General features: G+C 38.3%; 1 protein-coding gene across 8 annotated transcripts in view; it reads left to right on the plus strand.

Annotated features, from left to right (window-relative positions):
• CRACD (capping protein inhibiting regulator of actin dynamics) overlaps nucleotides 1–19,203 on the plus strand; it is a 127,475-nt gene that overhangs the window by 23,658 nt on the left and 84,614 nt on the right. The gene's annotated exons all lie outside the window — the stretch shown is intronic.

The raw sequence follows: 19,203 nt of genomic DNA on the forward strand, positions 1-19,203 counted from the left end.
ATGGCACTTCAGGCAGAAGAAGCATTTGATCAGTCTGCCTCTAACTGCAGTTGCACTGCATATACTTTCTGTTTTGAAGAATGGTAATCCTTTGTATTATACAATCCTCTTTTGAAAAAATAATCCTGGTGTTATGTAAGTGATAAGTAATGTGTCCTTAATATATTATCGTGGGTGGGAATATTTCATCACAAATACTTTTATCCGCATAACTATCAGTGAAAATGAGGGGGAATAACACAAGAGTCACACACTGTCATTAGGCAGCCAGTGGTTCCATCAGGCCATGAGAGTCCTTTTCCAGATCACAGGTTTCGTTTACTTTCACATCCCCTTGCTGAATATTGCTGCATATTGAAGCACTGATTTTTTAATCAGAGTTCATATCTCTGCTGTGGAAAGAATTTTCAATACAGTGTTCAGTAAGTTTAATTATTAAGATGCAATATCTGCACTTAGATTATGTCTATTTCTGGAACTGTTCTTGAAACAACTTTTTGCTGTTTCTTATGCTTGCAGGATTCTAGAATATAATAACTCTGGATAACACCATCTGTGCATATAGAGAATTTTTGAATGCATGGTAGAATAACCTCAAGAAATCCTTAAAGGAGTATTTTGTGGTTTTTTATCTTGTAAATCAAAGTGTCAGAATGATGCTCTTCCAGCATAGCAAGCCACTGAAAATTCATAAAAGCTTTAAAACCTGCTTAAAGAAAACAAACATGCAGCAGATGTATTGTATCTTATGCTGTGCTAATAATTCTTCTTGACTCTCCTTTGCCTTTTATTATTGCTCTGTATTCTTGCACACACAAACAGTCCCAAGTAGGAAACCCTTTATTTAAACAAATCCTGGACTGTACTTTTGTCTTTTGGCTTAGAAAAAGGAGATTATTTTCTGTTCATTAAGGAAATTTGTCTTTGTAAGAATCATGAAGTCATTAGCATCTCATAAAAAGCTATATCTGGTTTTTCATCCAGATGTGAAATGTCTTTACTAGCATGATGGTTCCACACCAAAATAATAAGTATATGTAGGGTGTCATGCAATGTGATTGTATCAGGCTGTTAGTTTCAATTAACAACAGCAGCTGGAAAAGCAGTCATCATTTCTGTCTGCACTGTGTAGGACACAGAACAGGTCTGGAAGCTCATGGGTTAAGTGATTCAGAGGTGCTCTTAGACTGGAAGTATGGGAATCCATTTTTACTTTGAAATGCTTTAGAGTTGCAGTGTTGTTTTGCTTTTCTGCAAGCAGAATCTTGAGACAATAATGCTTAAAAGAAGATCGGTTAGCTGTCCAGAAAACTATTCAGCTTAAAGAAATTACGGTTTTGCTTTTAGAAAATGGAGGAGGTGAACAAAACCACCATAATAGAAAGTCCAGAATTGAAAGTTGTTTGCATGCTCACAAACAGTTAACATTGCTTTTTCTTTTTCAAATGTCTGCCTTTGGTTAAAGAGTGAGGACTGAAAGGGGGGATGCAGTTTGTTCAGCCAGACAGGTTGTGCAGTCGGGCTATCCAAATGTCTAATCTAATTATGGTACGTTGTTGGGAGACTAAATGAAAATCCTGCTTGGTAACAGTCCTTGGATGGTGTCATAATCCTGCTTGCAGGATCCAAGTTATGCACTTCTCTGGAAAGTCATGCCTGGGATGCCACTCTTTCTATATTCCTCTCATTTTCTTTTCCATCCCAGAGCAGGAGGAACCCCCACCTGCTGCTGGCTCTCACTGATAGCAGAGAGGGACAGGTCCAGGCTGACAAAGCAGCTGTAATGCACAAAGTCCTTCACAAGTCTGCAAGCACAGTTCTGGGGGACAGAGATCTTTACAGCCAGCCAGTTGCCAGGGCGTACTTCAGAGACTGGAGAGCTTCTGTGGATTTTATTTGGAGTTGGTGGTTCCAACACCTACTGACAGCCCATCTTGGAAAAGTCTGTGCTCTGGTGATGAGAAGATCTCATGGGTCTTAAGATTTTTGTAAGTATGTGGTCTTACAGTCTCTTTGTACATCAGGTAAACAGGCTCTGGTTTTAGAAATTTGTCTTTTTGGAATGATTCATGGAAGGAAAAAGACTTAAGATTTCAGTAACTAGAAGACACACAGGAAAAAGCAATGCTTTCCTTAGTGGTGTCTTGGACAAGGAAAGGGAAATCCTTTGTGGAACAGAATGATCTGGTGTGGTTGCACGTACTTAGATGTGAGGGGCCAGTAAATCCACTCTGAATTTTTCTTTAGATCTGACCTTCCACACAGACACTTCAGTGAGTTTGTCTGGCTCTTTTTGAGTTTGCTTTGATAAAATTGTATTATTTTATCAATGTATTCCCTTCCATCTACTAGACTACCCTTTATTTTTAATACATAGAATAGTTTATTTATTATAGTTTGAATAGCTGTCACTCCTAGAAAGCATTTCCCTGTTGGAAGCAGCACAAAGTCTTTACATGCTTTTTGCCATGAGAAAGCTGTGCTTGGTGGGGGGTTCTGTCACTGAGAGAACTGAAAATATCCCACACCTTGGGATTGTAATGTCAGGCTTTATGTGACTGTCTTGCTGGTGGCTGTCATACTTAATATGTGAAGGCCTCCTCTTCCTGTCAGCCATTCAGCTACTGGAATGCAGGCCAAAACTATGGATCCACTCTGCATTTGCCCTTGGCTCTGGATGAAGAGAACTGTCAAATGTTCATCCTTGTTGATTTTGACCCTCAGCTGGACATTGCCAAGAGGCAGCCTACAAAATGTACTACAATATCTGCAGGTGCCCTTTCCAAATCCCTGTATTTCCAGGGCACACTGTGCTGTTCTTGTTCACAGTTTCTCAGCTTGGTGCACTGCCTCATGTTCTGGGACACTGTGTTGGGAGCAGCATGCTGAGAGTATAGCTCCTCACAAAAAGCTATGAGGATCATCCAAAGTTGTCCTATAAGTTGAAACAGATTTTTCAAGTGCAAGAGGATGTTCTGTGTCCAGGTGCCTCCATTGCTTCTCCTATTATGGGTTGACCCTGGCTGGACCCTAGACACTTGGTACCCACAAAAACTGCCCTGGAACTCCCGTCCTCATATGGACAGGGGAGAGAAAATATACGGCTTATGGGTCAAGTTAAGGGCAGAGAGACATCACTCACTGTGACTGTCATGGGCAAAACAGACCTCAATTTTGTGAAAATTCATTTAATTAATTACCAATCAGATTTGAGTAGGATAGTGAGAAAATAAAAACTAAATGTTAAAACACCTTCCCCTCACCCCTCCATTCTCTACCTCCTTCCCTTCAGAGGCACAGGGGGACACAGAGTAGGGGCTCAGGGCAATTCATCACTTCCTAACTGTGCCATTCCTTTGTCTTCAGGAATAGGACTCTTCACACTCCTTATCTCAAAGTCCTCATGCCACACACTGGGTGCCAGAAAGGACCGTGGTGCATTGACTTTGGCTGGATGCCATGTGCCCACCAAAGGGCTCTATCCATCCCTTCCTCTGCAGGACAAGGGAAAGGAGAAAGTAAGATGGAAACAATCTCATGGACAGTTTGATAAAGCAAAGGCCATGTGTGGAAGCAAAGGAAAACAAGAGACTTATTCCCTACTTCCCATCAAGAGGAGGTGTTCAGCCACTTCCCAGGATCAGGGTTTCAGTACGTGTAGTGCTGCTCCAAAAGACAAACTTGTTTTGTAGCTAACAAATGCCTCCAGTCCCTTAGCTTTTACACCTGAGCAGACATCATTTGGTATGGACTGTCCCTTGAGCCACTTTGGGTCAGCTGTGCACCACCATGGCTGGGGAGTCCAGCAGAGCATGGTGTGCCATGCCAGCCATGTGCTGGGAAGTCATTACTGGGGCTAGGCATTACTGGACAGGCACTGAGCTGACCAAAACTGGGCAGAGAACAATCTCCTCTTGAGAGGTACTACTTTTGTTAGTGTGGATAGAAAATGCTTGAACTATCATAGCATCTTCTAAGATGTTGCTATAAATTATGTTGTTTTAGTTAAGCTGTCAGGCAGTCCTGGGAGTTAAGTAATTAAATTGCATTTAGCTGTTCAGGTGAACTTTAGTAAGTTTAGTGTTCTTTAATGCAGCTTTTTGATTGGGGGACTTTTGGAACTGAAATGCTGGAGTCAAAAGGCTGGGTTCTCTTCTTTTTGGGAAAGATTTCTTATGCTGGAGGATTGCATCCAAGATCTGTTGTACTTCTGAGTATCTTAGGGGAGGTTGCCTCTCTCCATCTGCTATGTTGTCATTCTGTGAGGGTAAGACAGACCATTAAGGACTTGCTTTGCAAAGTTCCAAAATGTATTAGTCTTTAGGGTGTTCTTATGACCATATTTTTAAATAAAAGCCAGTGTAGGTTTGGCAGAACTCAGCAGTTAAATATTAAGTGTCAAAAAAGACACATCTGGATGCGGAATTAATTTCTGTTCAGGCTCTGTGTGAAGTGTATTAGGACAATAGCAGTGGAAGACAGCGAGGTACCAGTTCTACTGTGCCAGAAATGATAGAATGGTAGAAAGGTTAATGAAATTTTGACTTAGAAACAGCTATTGGTTTTGTCTTTCAAACATAAAAATGTGGAGATCTTCTGGTTTTTTGAAAGAAAAAAACAAATTAAATGCGAGAAAAAAATACCCAGTTCTCTGAGAGGTCAGCCATGAAGGTAACAGATTTGGCATAAGATGCAGCTTGGAGATGAAAATGAAAGAGTGGAGTCAGCTCTCTATGACTTGCATAGAACTAACAGAGTATTGGTCTTTTATTTTCAGCCGCACTGATAAATTGTATGAAAGCTTGGAACAGGCAAATGGTACCAACTCAAATAGCTAAAAAATATATTTTTACCTGTAATTTGTAGTAAACATGAGAATGCATCTGATTTCTAGCCAATAAACATGGAGTAATTACTGCATTAAAGATAGAAAGTTTATCTTTTTATGCTGCAGTTTTCTTCTCCAATTACATTTGCTTAACATAATTTAATAGACAGCAAGTTAGTATTTGCACATGAAAACATTCAAAATGTAGGAAGCATTTATTTAAAACCTTCCCCTCCATTAAAGGCTTTTCTAAGCTTTTAGGATCTCAGTATGTTTTTATTTAAGCCACTTGTGGAATCCTTCCCATATCTGTTTGTCAGGGTATTTTTAACAATTTGACAAACGATTAGAAATACACAATGTGTCTTTATACAAAGTTCTCCTGGTCTGCCTGGCGAGCAGAGGTGAGGACAGTGGTGCTCCCACTAGGTGGGGCAGCATCCTGTCACGTTTTTAAGAACTAGCACGCTCATGTTTTCTTCTGTGAGAAAGCACAATTTTCCAAAAGCCTGTGGGAGCCTGTTGAGAGCCAACCCATCTGGAGCAGACAAGCTCAGGAGATACTGCCTCTTATGGCTCCCCTTGGATAATCATTCCAGCAGTTGACACAAGAGCCTATTCTTGGGAAACATTGGGGGTATTTTGCCTTGAGGTTGATGGGATCAGTGCCTGCAGAGCTGGAAGCATGGGAGCATCCTGTGCTATGGCCCAGCCATATCAGCTCTCTATCAGCTCTCTGCTGAGCGGGAGGTGGCACAGGAGCCTGGATGAGCAGGGAGTTAAGGACTGCCACTCAGAGCCAGGATGTAAGGGGAGTGGTAGTCCAGACTATGTGTGCTTATTTAGTATATTTAGTGCTGAAATGCTTCAAAATATTTATTCAGAAAATAGTTACAAGTGACTTTTGCTTCTGCTTGTATGTGGGATTTTTCTCATAATTCTGGAGCTGCTTTTGGAACAGTAACTGTGCCTTTGACCAGGTCTGTTGGTGCCTGAGTGGAAGGGACGTGTTGTGTCCCGTGGCTGTGGAGCTACCATCATGTGCAGATGCTGTTGATGCAGGGTGCTGTTCTGAACTTGTATTGCACCTTGGTAGGAATAATGAACCAGACCCACAATTCTGGTTTTTGGGTACCCTCTGATCCTAAAAGTGTGCTGGATATAGAGAACACCAGAATGTGCTGCAGGAAGATTCAGACCTACGTGGCTTGTGTCATTTTTCCTTCCTGTACATTTCTCCATTTTTGGATGTTTTTTTAAGATGTGTCCATTGACTGTCAACAGATGTCTATGAAGGAGTTTATTGCCTTTTTTCCACTAGAAATGTGATGATTCAGTGATGCAAAGGCCTATGCAGATTACAGTGTAATTGGTTCTGAAGGTTGTCTGAACCTTGCCTTGTCACAATGCTTGCCCAGTTTCTCATCCCTAAGTTGAACTTAAATGTTCCTTCAATGTGAGATTCTTACTTTTCCAAGAGTTCCTGTTTCAAAATAAAATTTTCATAATGCAGAGTAGTCTGTCATCACTTCTGGGAATAAATTCGGGGTTTTTTTAGTAAGCCAGTAACAATATTTTTTCTTTTGCCTTTAAAAGCTGTAATTAAATGTTTCACTTAGCAGCCATTTATTCATGATGATTCTAGTTCATTATCTAATGTTTTTGAATTATATATATCAGTCTATGAAGGGCAAGAGAGTGATAAAAACACTGAATTATTTTTAAACAGATCCTTATTATAAAAATAAATAATACAGATGATTCTTTATGTTGTGATGTTTCTGCATATGTTGTTAGAACAAGGAGGAGTGGCTTTGAAGTGAGAGTAGGCTTACATTGGATATGGGGGAGAAATTCTTAACTGAGGGTGGTGAGGAAGTGGAACAGGTTGTCCAGAGAAGGTGTAGATGCCTCATTCCTGTTAAAGGCCAGATTGAACAAGATTTTGGACAGCCTGGCCTAGAGAAAGGTGTCCCTGGCCAGAGAAAAAAAATTGATTTGAAGGTGGCAGCATTTCAAAATTACTTAAATCCCTTCCTTTAAAATCGTTCTTGTCTCTTTAGGGTCCGAACGTTTTGGGTGGGAGGATGATGGGTTATTGACTTTCAATAATTTACTTTTAATATATTATTATTCACCATAAATTATTCCACAGATTACTATTAAAAGTGTAATACAATCCCAAATTGTTAACATTTAGCATACTAATGATCTTCAATTATGAAAAATAGTGACAGTAGATGGAAGAAAACCTAGCAACTGATATTTAAGTGAAAAATATTATATGGATAGAATACTGTGCAATACTGTAATAAGAAAAACACTAATTTAAATATGTCCTAATTTTCCTGCTACTCTGTCTTTTCAGGCTAGAGTTATCAGTATCTTTCTATTAACATGACTGGACTATTACTAAAGGTGTCTCTTAAAAATTCTGGGAGCATGATGTTTTTTTCTGGGAAGAATCATAAAATGCCTGAGCAGATCCCCCTCTCCTCTCTCCCTCAATTTGCTTGTATGTGGTCTAAATAAAATTCAGGTTCCATTAAAGATACTTTTTTTAATTTCAAAGAGGGGGAGAGATATTCTTTGTATTTTCCTCTGACAGGCAATATTTTGATATCAAAGAGAGCGAAGCACTTGAGCCTTTTTAAATTATTCAGGACTGTCATATATTTTACATGAGAAGATTTTCTTGTATATCTTGATTAAGTATAGGAAACTGGTCTAATACAGTATGCATTCATTAGTAGAATTCCAATTCCTAAGAAATGAATGTGGTGTATGTATGAAAATGTATTTATATAGGTTATAAATTAATATAAATTTTATTTATATGATGTAATTAATTGAGGGGGGACTGGAAACCACTAGTTTCCATGACTGATTGCAGTCTGAATTTTCCAGTATCGTAAAAATCAGCTAAGGGATATGAACAGGGCCAGGAGCTGGACTTGATGATCCCTTCCAGCTCAGCATATTCTCTGATTTTGTATGTCTGCAGAGAAAAATGTTGTTCAAGTGTAAAACTAGCAAGAAAAATAACTGTTGTCTATTTTAATTAATAAAATTTTATGGAAATATCTCTTTTTAACTCTGTTTCAACTTTTTTACTCAGGGAAAACAGCTTAAGTCAAACTTTCTGTCTTGATGAGGAAAATTCACTTGGTTTTAATCTTTACCAGTGAAATAAAAATTACAATTAATGTTTAATCCTAGTGCATAAAAGTCCCGAATTCAAAGACATAAAATATGTTAACAGAAAACTAATGTAATTAATTTGTTTGTTGATGACATCCAAATGTTCTACATATGCACTTGCTAGGCAACAGTAGACATGTTCATTATGAGGCACTTCACTAATGCCTACAGACTCATGACACTGTGGTAAGTACATTTGGAATTTTTGACCTGTAGCAGGAATAAAAATATTTATTTAAAAAAAAATGTACTGTAAAGAAAGGTCAGATTACTCCTTAAGACTCAGCTTGGTTTTTTTTTTTTTCTCCTTTTTAATCTTTGAGAGAAATTCAGTAGTTCTTTCATCTGTAATGACCTGATATTTATTTTTCTCTGAAAAGCTCCCAGATCCGTTTTTTTACAAATTACCAGTGTCAAAAAGGTACACTTGTACAAATAAACTCTTTCACATTGTGCCTCTGCAATAGGCGTGGAATCCTCTAGCTAAGAGTTTTAGCCTCTCCACTTCCCCCAGAACATAGCTGAAGTATCATTACCTGGTAGGCTTACTAAAATCTGACTGTTATTGCCACTCATCATGGGTACACTCTAATGTCTATCTCCAGAATAAAGCAGAATAAAATAGGTGGCATCCCACTGCTATGAAAAATAAGGGTTTCATTATGAATCATTCTCAAATCACCAAGTTAAATTTAGCGTCTTTGGATTTCATCAATGTCAGAAATTTAATCCTCCTGGTAGAGTGGAAAATAGAATTGATTTGCATCTAAAAATATTCAGAGTAACCTTATTTACAAAGCAATACAACTTGTGTAGATATACTTCTAAAAGTGTGTGTGTGCCTGCTTATATACATCTAAGCAGCTGCTACCTTCTTTCTAGTAGAAGCAGTAAAATAAATAACCTTTAAATAGTTTTCATATTTGGATAATGAACCACAACTGAACATGGAAATCACAGGTTTCTGTCTTTGTCTATTTATTGTGATTCCACAAAATATTTTTGTGCCAGCATGGCTGCCAGACTTTGTCCCATTGCTGTGAAGTGTGGGATAAAGTCTCTGAAAATGGTGCCCTGCACATGGGACCACTGCTCACTTAACCTTTTTGCTATTTATTTGCAGCATTTTCTCTGTAAATAAAATAAAGCCAGAAGTAATTAAGTGAAACAAGTGTAGGTATTACTCCTCTGGCAGAGTAATTCTTGTGAAAATATCACTGCCTTACTCCAGAATATATGATTTTCTTTCATAAGCTGTGATCATTTGGTGAGATGTGAGATGTTAAAAGAAGTATATTACCACAAGTGTGGTACAGTAGCTGTCCAGTTCAGGAAATGTGAGTTCCACACATTGCTGACAGTCAACGAGATGCTGTATTGTAAAATACATGTAAAATAGATTTCTCAGTGTTTTGTCAAAAACTGAGAAATGTGTGTTTCTTTCCCTGTACCTTCAAGGGAATAGTCCTCCTCTCCTGCTATTCAAACACCAGCAAGAAAACATGCTGCTTTGCCAGTGTTTGTATCTGTCCACCTTGAATATTACTTCACAAATTGATTTTATTTTTTCCGTGGAGAGGGAAAAAAAAAAATCTCACCCAACCAACACAGTTGTAGCCAGTACAAAATCTGTGCATAGACCAGAAAAGCAAAATGTTCTCACTAGGACATGTTGGAAGAAATCCTGGCTTTATATAAATTAGTGGGCGTTGTGCCACTTACTTCAGTTGGAGCAGGCTTTTTCTCAGCATGTGCCATTTAAAGAATACTGAAAAATTCAGACCAATTCTGGTGGACCAGATGGTTGTGTTTCAACCTTTGATGGTACAAAAGTAATTCATTTAACTTTTTGGCACAAGGGCTGCACCTTTTCAAACTCAAAAATAATGTTTGGAATTCAATCTTGAACTATTATGATAAAATGAGAAAACTGGACTAATATAGCCACATAATGATGTTAAATTGGAAATGAATACAAACTTCAGAAAACAACAACAATTCATAGTGACAGTCAGGTTTTCTTCCCTAGTACCATTTTATTTGCAATTGATGGGAAATCAAAAGAGAAAACTGTTTCATTAAAAAAAAAATAAAAATATTTGGATTGTGAAATTATCCCAGTTGTTTGACTGCAGTTGATTTAGTAAATCTAATTTGGTACTGAAACAACACATAAGGACTTTATGTCAGTATTGAGGAATGCTCACAACACACCTAAACACTCTTTAAAGCATGTAACAGCTTTTAATTAGATTACTTTTTCTGCATTTATTTTTATTTTCATTGCTGCAGAAGGACTGGTATTCTAATCTAATATACAAGGGTTGTTGATTTTAACTGTAATCTTGTGAAAATAAGACACAAGTCCAACACTTGTTTCATATTCCTTGCCAAGTGCCAGAAATACAACCTTAGGAAATGATTGTGGGGCCATCATTGAATTTTTCTTTCCCACAGGAAAAAGAAGTAATTAATTTAATGAAATTAAGCTTAATTAAATTACATATTAAAAAGTCTTATGTAATACTGGAGCACAGAGGTGATTTCCAGATGCTCAGGGAGAGAGAGCCCCTTCCCACTTCCATAGGGATGTGCTGGTGAGAGTGCTGGGGTGTCAGAAGTCAGTTTCTCTTCAGAGACTTGCTTAGTAAAAGACTTAAAAGGGAAATTAAGTAGTTTAATAAAAAAAAAACTTCCCAGGACTATGTAGAAGTATTCCTGTTTAGATTAGATATCATACCTTTGATGTTGTTTTGTTAAAATGAATGCAAATGTACTTTCTTTGTGGAAGGACAGGCCAGCTTGGAAAAAATGTAAAATGTGCCCTATGTTCCGCTGAATATGTAAAAATCATAAAGGAACTGAGCTGATTGTGATGTACATCACTTAACTGGATCATGCTTAATAAGAAAATCTGCTTAATTGGGCTATCTTCCAGAGAAGATGTTTAGGCTAAGTCCAAATGCTGCTTAAAAGGAAGATTATGAAGAACAACAAAAATTTCATCTAAATGAGGGTGCATTTGGCTAAAGACGTGTAGCAATAATCAGTGGGGTATTTAAACAGATATGAAATATAGGTGTCTTTTTCTTAAATAGAAATAGACCAATAAAGATTATGCCTTCATGTAACTCTGCCCTTACAATTTGTGGGGTTATATGAAAGGCATCATAAACCAATCATGGCCAGCAACTAAAGAATCCTAAATATTCCCTGTTTCTGTTTTGTTTTCCTGGTCTGCATTCATTTGCTCACAAGGCTACACTCACAGATAATTTTAGACAAGTTACAATCATTGCATCTCTAAATGTGATGCTTTGATCCTTGTTATTATGTCCTAGAATGCCTTAGAGCTTTCATCCAGTTCTGCTCTGGTGGAGGCTTAGCAATTTGTTTCAGTAGCAACAAATGTAAAATAATACATAGATGAGTGAACAAGTATCACTTCAAGACTTGTGTTGGGATTCTGTTCAGATCTGACACTTTTGATTCAAATTGGATACTCTCAATTTACATAAATCTGTCTCCTGAGATGTATTTTCCAAATGCATCTTACAAATGCACCTGTCTTGGTGACACACTCCTTTCCAGCTTCTTGGGGCACTTGTTTTAAACTGTGCTGTATCCTCTGTGTTGAACATTGAGCATCTTTTGTGTGTTAGGATTTTCCCCAAAGCACTGATGTCTCTGAGCAGCAACATGTATCTACATCTCTTATTTGGCAATGCAATTCTGAGGGCCTCATCCTCATACTGGGACACAGGATTTTGATGCCCTTCTTATTCTTCACATTTGATTTCATTCTCATCAAATGTAGTACAGACTTTTAAAAATTAGAGGAGCTGTCTATATATGTTAGCTGGCATGAGAGATTTCTTAAAGCTGGCAAATAAAGTGTGATCTGTGCCACAGCTGGCTTGAAAACACAGCATAAGCGTTCAGTGAAAGAGAGGCTGGGCAGCAGCACTGCTGTGCTGTGTTGGTATTGCCTAGAATGTGGTCCTACTCTGCCACACTGAAGAATTCCACCTTTATCCATGATATTCTTTTAGATCTGGCTGAAAAAGTGGGGGGATTAGAGACAAGATGTCTTTCCTTGAAGGAAAGATTAATTTCTTGTATAAAATTTTAGTATACTTTTTGGCTTTAATATTTTCATTCAAATAACAAACCACAGATTTTATTCCTCCATAGAAGGAAAGAATTACAAAGAAGTAGTGTTAGAACTAAATTTAGATGCTGTGCTTGTCCATATAAGTCTTTACAGCATGTTTTGGGTGCTTGCAACTGTGGCCAGGGAGAACCTGCAGCTGTTTGCCACTGACCCTACAGAAGGAAAAGAATACATGGACTGTGTCTGTGCACCAAGTGAAAGGAAACAGGCTGGAGGATTTAATGTCCTTTTGCTCTTCTGCTACTCAACAGCCAGATGAGCAGCTTCTTGCACTTGCAGGAACCTAAGGCTCTCGGAGGGAGTGGGATGCAGTGAGTGGGAGGACAGAGACTGCCATGTGTGAGTGCTTCCAGGGCTGTGGCCTTTCCAAGCCATCCCCTTTGGACCTGGCTCTACTGGATAGCATCACTGTGTGAAGGCAGGATAGAAACAGCTGTGCAGGATCGTGTATTTTCCATGGACTGCCTGGAGAACCACATTTTTACTTATATTTCAATGTGGTAAATTGCCTGTCTTTTACAATGGTATTTAGCCATGGTGTCTTTCTAAAGTGTCATGGTTCAAAAAGATGCAGGAAGTTGGACTTGGTAAATTAGGGCCTGAGAAAAGATGGTCTGACCTTTCACCCTGAGAAAAGGAAAATGGTAGTAACATCTACCCCTAAGCAACATCTACTCCTACTAGCATTTGCTTGGTATTCAAATTTTACCCACTTCCAAAAAATTAAGAGAGATGAAGAGCACATGTGATGACAGTTCAGCTTTGTAACAACAGCTGACATCGTAGTTTATTTGCTTATGTTTTAAATGATATTTCTTTTTCCAATTGTTGTTTTCTAACCGTAAGAATCGTTAAGATCTACTTCACTCTGGATGTGAAAAATTCTGTTTTATTTGCTCTTGAGCAGTACTTTCAAGTGAACTGGAGACAGCAATCTCCCAAAACAGAGAACTGATATTCTTTCTAACTGAAGTGTAGGGACCTCAAAGACATAGACAGACTGAGCTCTGCAAGGATGCAAAAACTGGTTTGTGCCCATCACCAAATTTCTAGAAAGAAAAGTATTAGTTAAAGGTTATTGCCTCCAGCACTAGTCAGTAAAATTAGGGTCTGGTTTCATCTGGATGATCTGAAATCTCTAAATGTTTCTGTCGGGTTTTTATTTCTTAGGCCAATGTAGCTGTCAGAGAGTTGTGTTTTCCTGCTCCAAATGTATGTGGGTGTATGGGAATATGTAATGCAATTAATTACCCAGAGTGGATGACATTTCTTTTCTTTACAGGGCTGAAATAGAAGTCAATTATCACTTTAAAATAGCTTGCCTTTCTAGCCTTCAAACAAATAGAGAAGAATATAGAATTTGCATGTGATGACTGTACCTTGTGCAATTCTTTCCCCTGCATGCATTTGCTTTCTTTCTTGTTATTACAGCAAATAATGGAGTGTTATAGGGAATGATATACTGGCTTGATATAGAGCCCCAGGAGATGGGAAAAGTCTCCTTTTGCCTAGCCGGTTCTGCAGGAGGAGTTAAGAATCCTGTTGCTTAGCCTAGGTGGTATTGGAAGAACAGAAAAACTGTCTGAATAAATTACTTCAAGGCTCAGAACAAGACTAAGCCTTAAACATTCTACAGGGCTGCAAGTACCTGCAGATTATGAATTGTTTTAGTGCTAAGCAGTAAATGATAAAAGAATAAAGACAGAGAGGTCAACTGCAGAAGGGTTCCTCTTGCTTAGAAAGGTGTTTGGTTGCTGCATACAGAGAAGTTTCAGCCTTTTGCTTTACTATAATACTGTCATCATGAACCACTGCTTTGCCACTATTGGAGATTTTGCCAAGAAAATAACATGTGTTTATTCAATGTAGTTGGGATTATTAGTGGGTTGATTTAGAGTGCTACTCAAATACCAGCTTTGCTAAAGAATGTTTATACTTTTTATTTACTGACTGGTTCATTTAGTTTTTGTTTTTTCAATTTTCATATGTTTTCAATACACAACTGCCATGGTGTTATGTAGAAGTAATTTGGCATTTTACCTTCCTTAACCTTCAAGTTGCAGTCCACTGCTGTGATGGGCAATTATGACATGCACTTCTTTCATGAACTCATCTCACTCCAGTTTTGAAACTGGTTATAAATATTTTTCTTCCATATATTGTGCATTTCCCTCCCCCTATTCCTACAGTTTTATATCTTGGAGGGGTGTGAGAGGAGGGCAGGAAGTTTTGTGGATTTCACTTTTTCCCCATGACCTGTAGACATGCACTAATTCTCATTCAAGCTGCTCATTATCTTAAATTAACTTTTCTCTTACAGCTTCTACCTCTCTGTGTTTCTAGAACCTCTCTGCCATTCCATGTTTGCTTTAGTTTTACCACTTTGCAGAATCTGGGGTTTCTGTGCCGTTGTCCCACTGAGTGCTGCAGAACAGACACACACACAAAGATTTTGGCTGGCAGGGAGGTATCTTGTTCCAGAAGCCAAAGCAGCAGCTCTGTGCCTCAGCTGAAAAGCCTTCCTCAAAACATATGGTCATGCCAATGTATCTCCTTGTAGGATGAGAGAGGGTATCTCCATGTAGGAGACACAGCAGCAGCATAAGGATGTGCTCTCCTAAAAATAATTAGGCTGCTAATGTGAGGATTAGATTTGCTTCCTTTTTTGCTGCCTCACCTTTTAAATGCTTAGATACATCATAGCTAGTAATCCTTTCGTGCAATTTAAGGATTAGTGGTGTGGCCAGGTTGGAGTTTCGTAACTGACTGGACTGCTACTAACCTGGATGATGTGCTCAGCAGATGTGTTTGGAGCTGGGGGAACATGGCAGTTGAAGTGCCACCAAAATCTGAAGATAAATACTGTATGTTCTTGCTGCTCATGACAACATATGTAAGCAGAATATCTTTAGCTACCGCAAGATCACTCTGTTCCCTTCCAAAGCAGTGGCTTGTGTGCTGACACCCACTCAACAAGGAATCTGTTCTCTGGCATTTGGTTTTTATTTCTTTATCTTTTAAAATATAGTGTCTGTCACTTGGGAAGATGTCCTGTCAATGGCTGTTTCAACACAGGCTAACAAATAAAACTCTCTCAATTAAAATGACCTGCTTAAATGAGAGTTGAAGTTTGATCCAGGGTTTTGGTTCATTCCCAATTTCTGGATCTGTTTTTCAGTTCCCTCCCTCCTTAGGGTGTTCAGACTCTATCCATAGTAGATGTAGCTGAATAGCTGAAATTTTCCTGTAGTTTGTTCATAGGGACAGAAGAAATATATCAAATATATTTTGATATAACCTCACGATATTTAGAATCCTGAGATCAAATGAAAATGCATTATTCTTTTAAAGGGTTGCTCATTGTACCAGACATGGGTTCAGCTTGGTTTGCTCAAGGACTTTACAGATACCACAGGAAATGTGCAAAGTGAACTTGCTCAAGAGTGCAAATGAGAATGGAATTGGATGCATGAAAAACAAATAGACCTGCACAACCATATCACTGCTTGAAAAATTGTAGGTTTTTTTAAATGTAGAGTTCCCTTACTGCTATTTGCCCAGCTGTGGTATAGCAACCTCTCAGACCTCAAAAGGCTTGAATAGCCCAGAAAAGTCTAACTTGTTTTTTCTCTGCAGCACAGTAGATTGCTTTAGAAAATGCATTTTAGAAAATGTAGAAAAGCACAAATCTGTCACTTCAAAGTTACATGCTGTTATATAAAGACTTACTATGGAAATATTTTTTAAAGAATTCTTGAAAGTGACAGAGATGCAATAGAATATTTTAAGATACTGTTATCAAATGAAGAAGAATAAATATAAAGAATATGTCTTTGTGTCCAGCGGGCTGTGATGAAGCAGGTAATCAGGACAGTAATGGGCATTTCATTTTCCAAACTGTTTATGCAGGGGGAAATTTGTAATACTGTGAAACAACAACTGTTTCATTGGAAAATCTGAAGTGCTGACAAAGACATTAAAAAGTGCTGTGGTTCACTGGCTCATGAGCAAAGCAGCTCAATATTGCTAAACATGCTTTACATTCCTTTACTTGCTGTCATCAATGTTCTTTGGCCACAGATACCATCAGAAGCCTATTGCTCAGGGACCACTCTTTTGGAGCGCTAATTTGTCTTAAAAAAGGAGATATAAGTAAGTGACTCAAGATGAAGATAGGTTTGTGAGTATTGACATTTGCTAGGTGTTGGTACAGAAACAGAATAATGTATAAAGAAAAAAAATTACACCTAAAACATATTCTTCTCTATACTGTTGGCAGAAAGTGGTGTGCAAGTTTTCAATTTTAATGAGTCAACCAAAAAGCAAAAATCCTTATCAGCATCCTAAGATCTTACAACCCAGGCATAAAATTTTGTTCGATATCTTCTGGTCAAGCAGTTAAGTTCAATATTCCTAAAGACCTTGTTGTTTTGAGCTTTTATTTTCCTGATCCTCAAATTGTTTGTTTTCTGGTGTTAGCCATCAGGGACCTTAAAAGTTCTCTTTTAGAGTAACAGATAATTGCATTTGTTTTCCTAATTTCAAACAATATGTAGATTGCTAAAAATATTGGGTGGAACTCTTGGGAAATGCAGTTTTTGTCCCACTCTCCCTCCAAAATTAATACTGCTGTGAGACAAGGCTTTAGCTGGATGAATAGATGCCTAGAGAACAGATGTTATTCTTTTTTCTTAGAACTGGAAAATTTCATAGCATAGAGATAATAAAAAATTCATCACCTTGATGAAAAATATTGTTTTCTCTGTTATTCACTGAAATTGAGCCATTAAAGATACCTGTTCTGGTTTTATTTGCATGATGCTGTGGTAGAATTGCAGCTTGCTGACTCGTATGAAATGTTTGGTTTTACCCAGGAGGAAGTCCTGAGTCTTCAGTGATGGTTAATATGGTAGAAGAAAATATAGATGCCCCTAGAAATGGTTTATTGTTGAAATGTCCAGGTTTCTTGTTCAAAATAATGCATTTATAGCATTGAAGACATCTAAGGTGGCATTCTGATATACTTTTAATATTTAATGTTAAATGGTAAGGTTTGTGGTCTAATTCTGTCTTGATAACAGATCCTTCAGACACCAGAGGGTCATTTCTCTTCTGTACTTCTGAAGTACAGAAGAGAAATAACAGGCTGAAGGCTACACCCATCAGAAGTCCAGCAACTTCACTATGAGGCACAAAGCATCTAGTGGAGGCCAATATCTATCTTGTAATTATATCTAAGTTGTAATAAGTTTGAACAAATTTTTGTGATGTTTTAGCTATTGTTTAGGTGTTTTAGTTGTTTAGACGAGCTAATCTGAAACAAATTTCCTCAGCTTTTCTGACCTCAACAAAATTCTGAGATAGGACCTAAGTTCCTTTTATACTTAGCTGGATATGAAGGACCACAAGAATTTTATCCACATGCTTTGCTTTTTGTGCTGCCTTTATTGCTGTTCTGCCTTCCTGTCTCTGTCATGTTACACACCCTGATCCCCCCAGGTCCTGCCATATTCTGCCCTTACCATTCAGCATCTAACACTAGCAGTGTTATGCCACAGCAATGAAATTCTCATCCAGAGGAGCCACACAGAGGTGCATCAGGCTGGTCCCTGTTCTCACAGGCAGCTTCCCAGGTGATCTTATCACCTATTAAACAGCATTTTGCAGCAGCTACCAATGTCACATCTCAGGGTCTGGGGAGAATTCTTGGGCATGACCTTCTTAGGAAAAGCATGCAAGGAGAAGCATGTCAGTGCCTTGTCGTGTCATAAATCTTGGTTAACCCTCTGCTAGGCTCCATGGAAGCTGAAAGCAGCTGGATGCTCCCTACATCTAGCACAGCACACAGCTCAGGACAAAGATGTTTTTGTGTCACATTTCCTGCAGAGTTATCTCAGAGGTGATGGAATAAGGAAGGGCCCTGTTCTTGTCCAAGCTGTGCAAGATCACATCAGGAAGACAGTAGGACAATTTATTTCAGTTGCAGGGAGAACTGACTTTATCATAAGTAAGATTTAGAGGAACCCAGAAATTCTTTCTTAACTGTTTACCTGCTATGTTTTCAACTTTGGTAATTCCAATTACAGGACATGGGTATTTGACAAGTATATGACATGAAATTTAAAACAGTTTTAAATGTACCTGCCCCTTAGGGCTCTCCTTATCTGATCTAGCCCAGTCCCAGCCCTTTCTGGGAGCAGCACAACCCACACTGCAGTGCAGTGAGAGAGGCAGGCTGGAAGCTGTTGTGAGAGCAGATGGTTCAGTGGGCTGCAACTGATTTGTAGCTCATGGGAGCATGAAGTATTTATTGCACTCAGGAGCTATTCTTGTTTAAATACCCTTACATATTGTCTTTAAGTGCTGCTATTCCTATTTTGTTTCCAGTAAAGAAGATGAACGTGCTTGTGCTAAATCCTTCCCATTGTAAATACATTTGGGGATTTCTTCCTGAACAGCTGTTTCAGGTACCCCTGTCATGACGGCTAAAATTAATTCAGGATGAGGTGACAGAAGTATCTTGCTACTAGCCTAAATAAGGAACATTGATAATATCTCCTTCCTGCCAAGATGAGCTTGTAACCTCTGGAGATGAAGGCAACAGAAACTCTTGGGGAAGGTTTTGAATGAAAAATTTAATTACTCTTTCTTAAAACTGAAAATAAGTAAAAATTAAAACACTTATGGAAACAGTTGAATGGTAGGTATTTTAGCAACAGTGTTTTGGGAAACATTCAGCTTGGAAAGCAGAGAAGGGTTCATCTATTTTGGGCAGATTCAAAACCTTTTACCTCTAATGTCATGTTTCTTGCCCTTGACCTTCCCTTCCCAAGAGTTTTCAGAATGAAATAGAGATCTAAATTGGAGTGTTTAAAACCAACAAAAAACTCCCCATATACAAAATAAAAACCTATCCTAACTTTAGCTCTTAATCTCAGAATGAAGAAGGGCCAGTGCAGAACTTGTTTATTGTAAGTGAGGTGTGTCTGAGCACTGGGTG

This window comes from Lonchura striata, chromosome 4 (genome assembly GCF_046129695.1).
Source record: "Lonchura striata isolate bLonStr1 chromosome 4, bLonStr1.mat, whole genome shotgun sequence".
NCBI classification, from domain to species: Eukaryota; Metazoa; Chordata; class Aves; order Passeriformes; family Estrildidae; genus Lonchura; species Lonchura striata.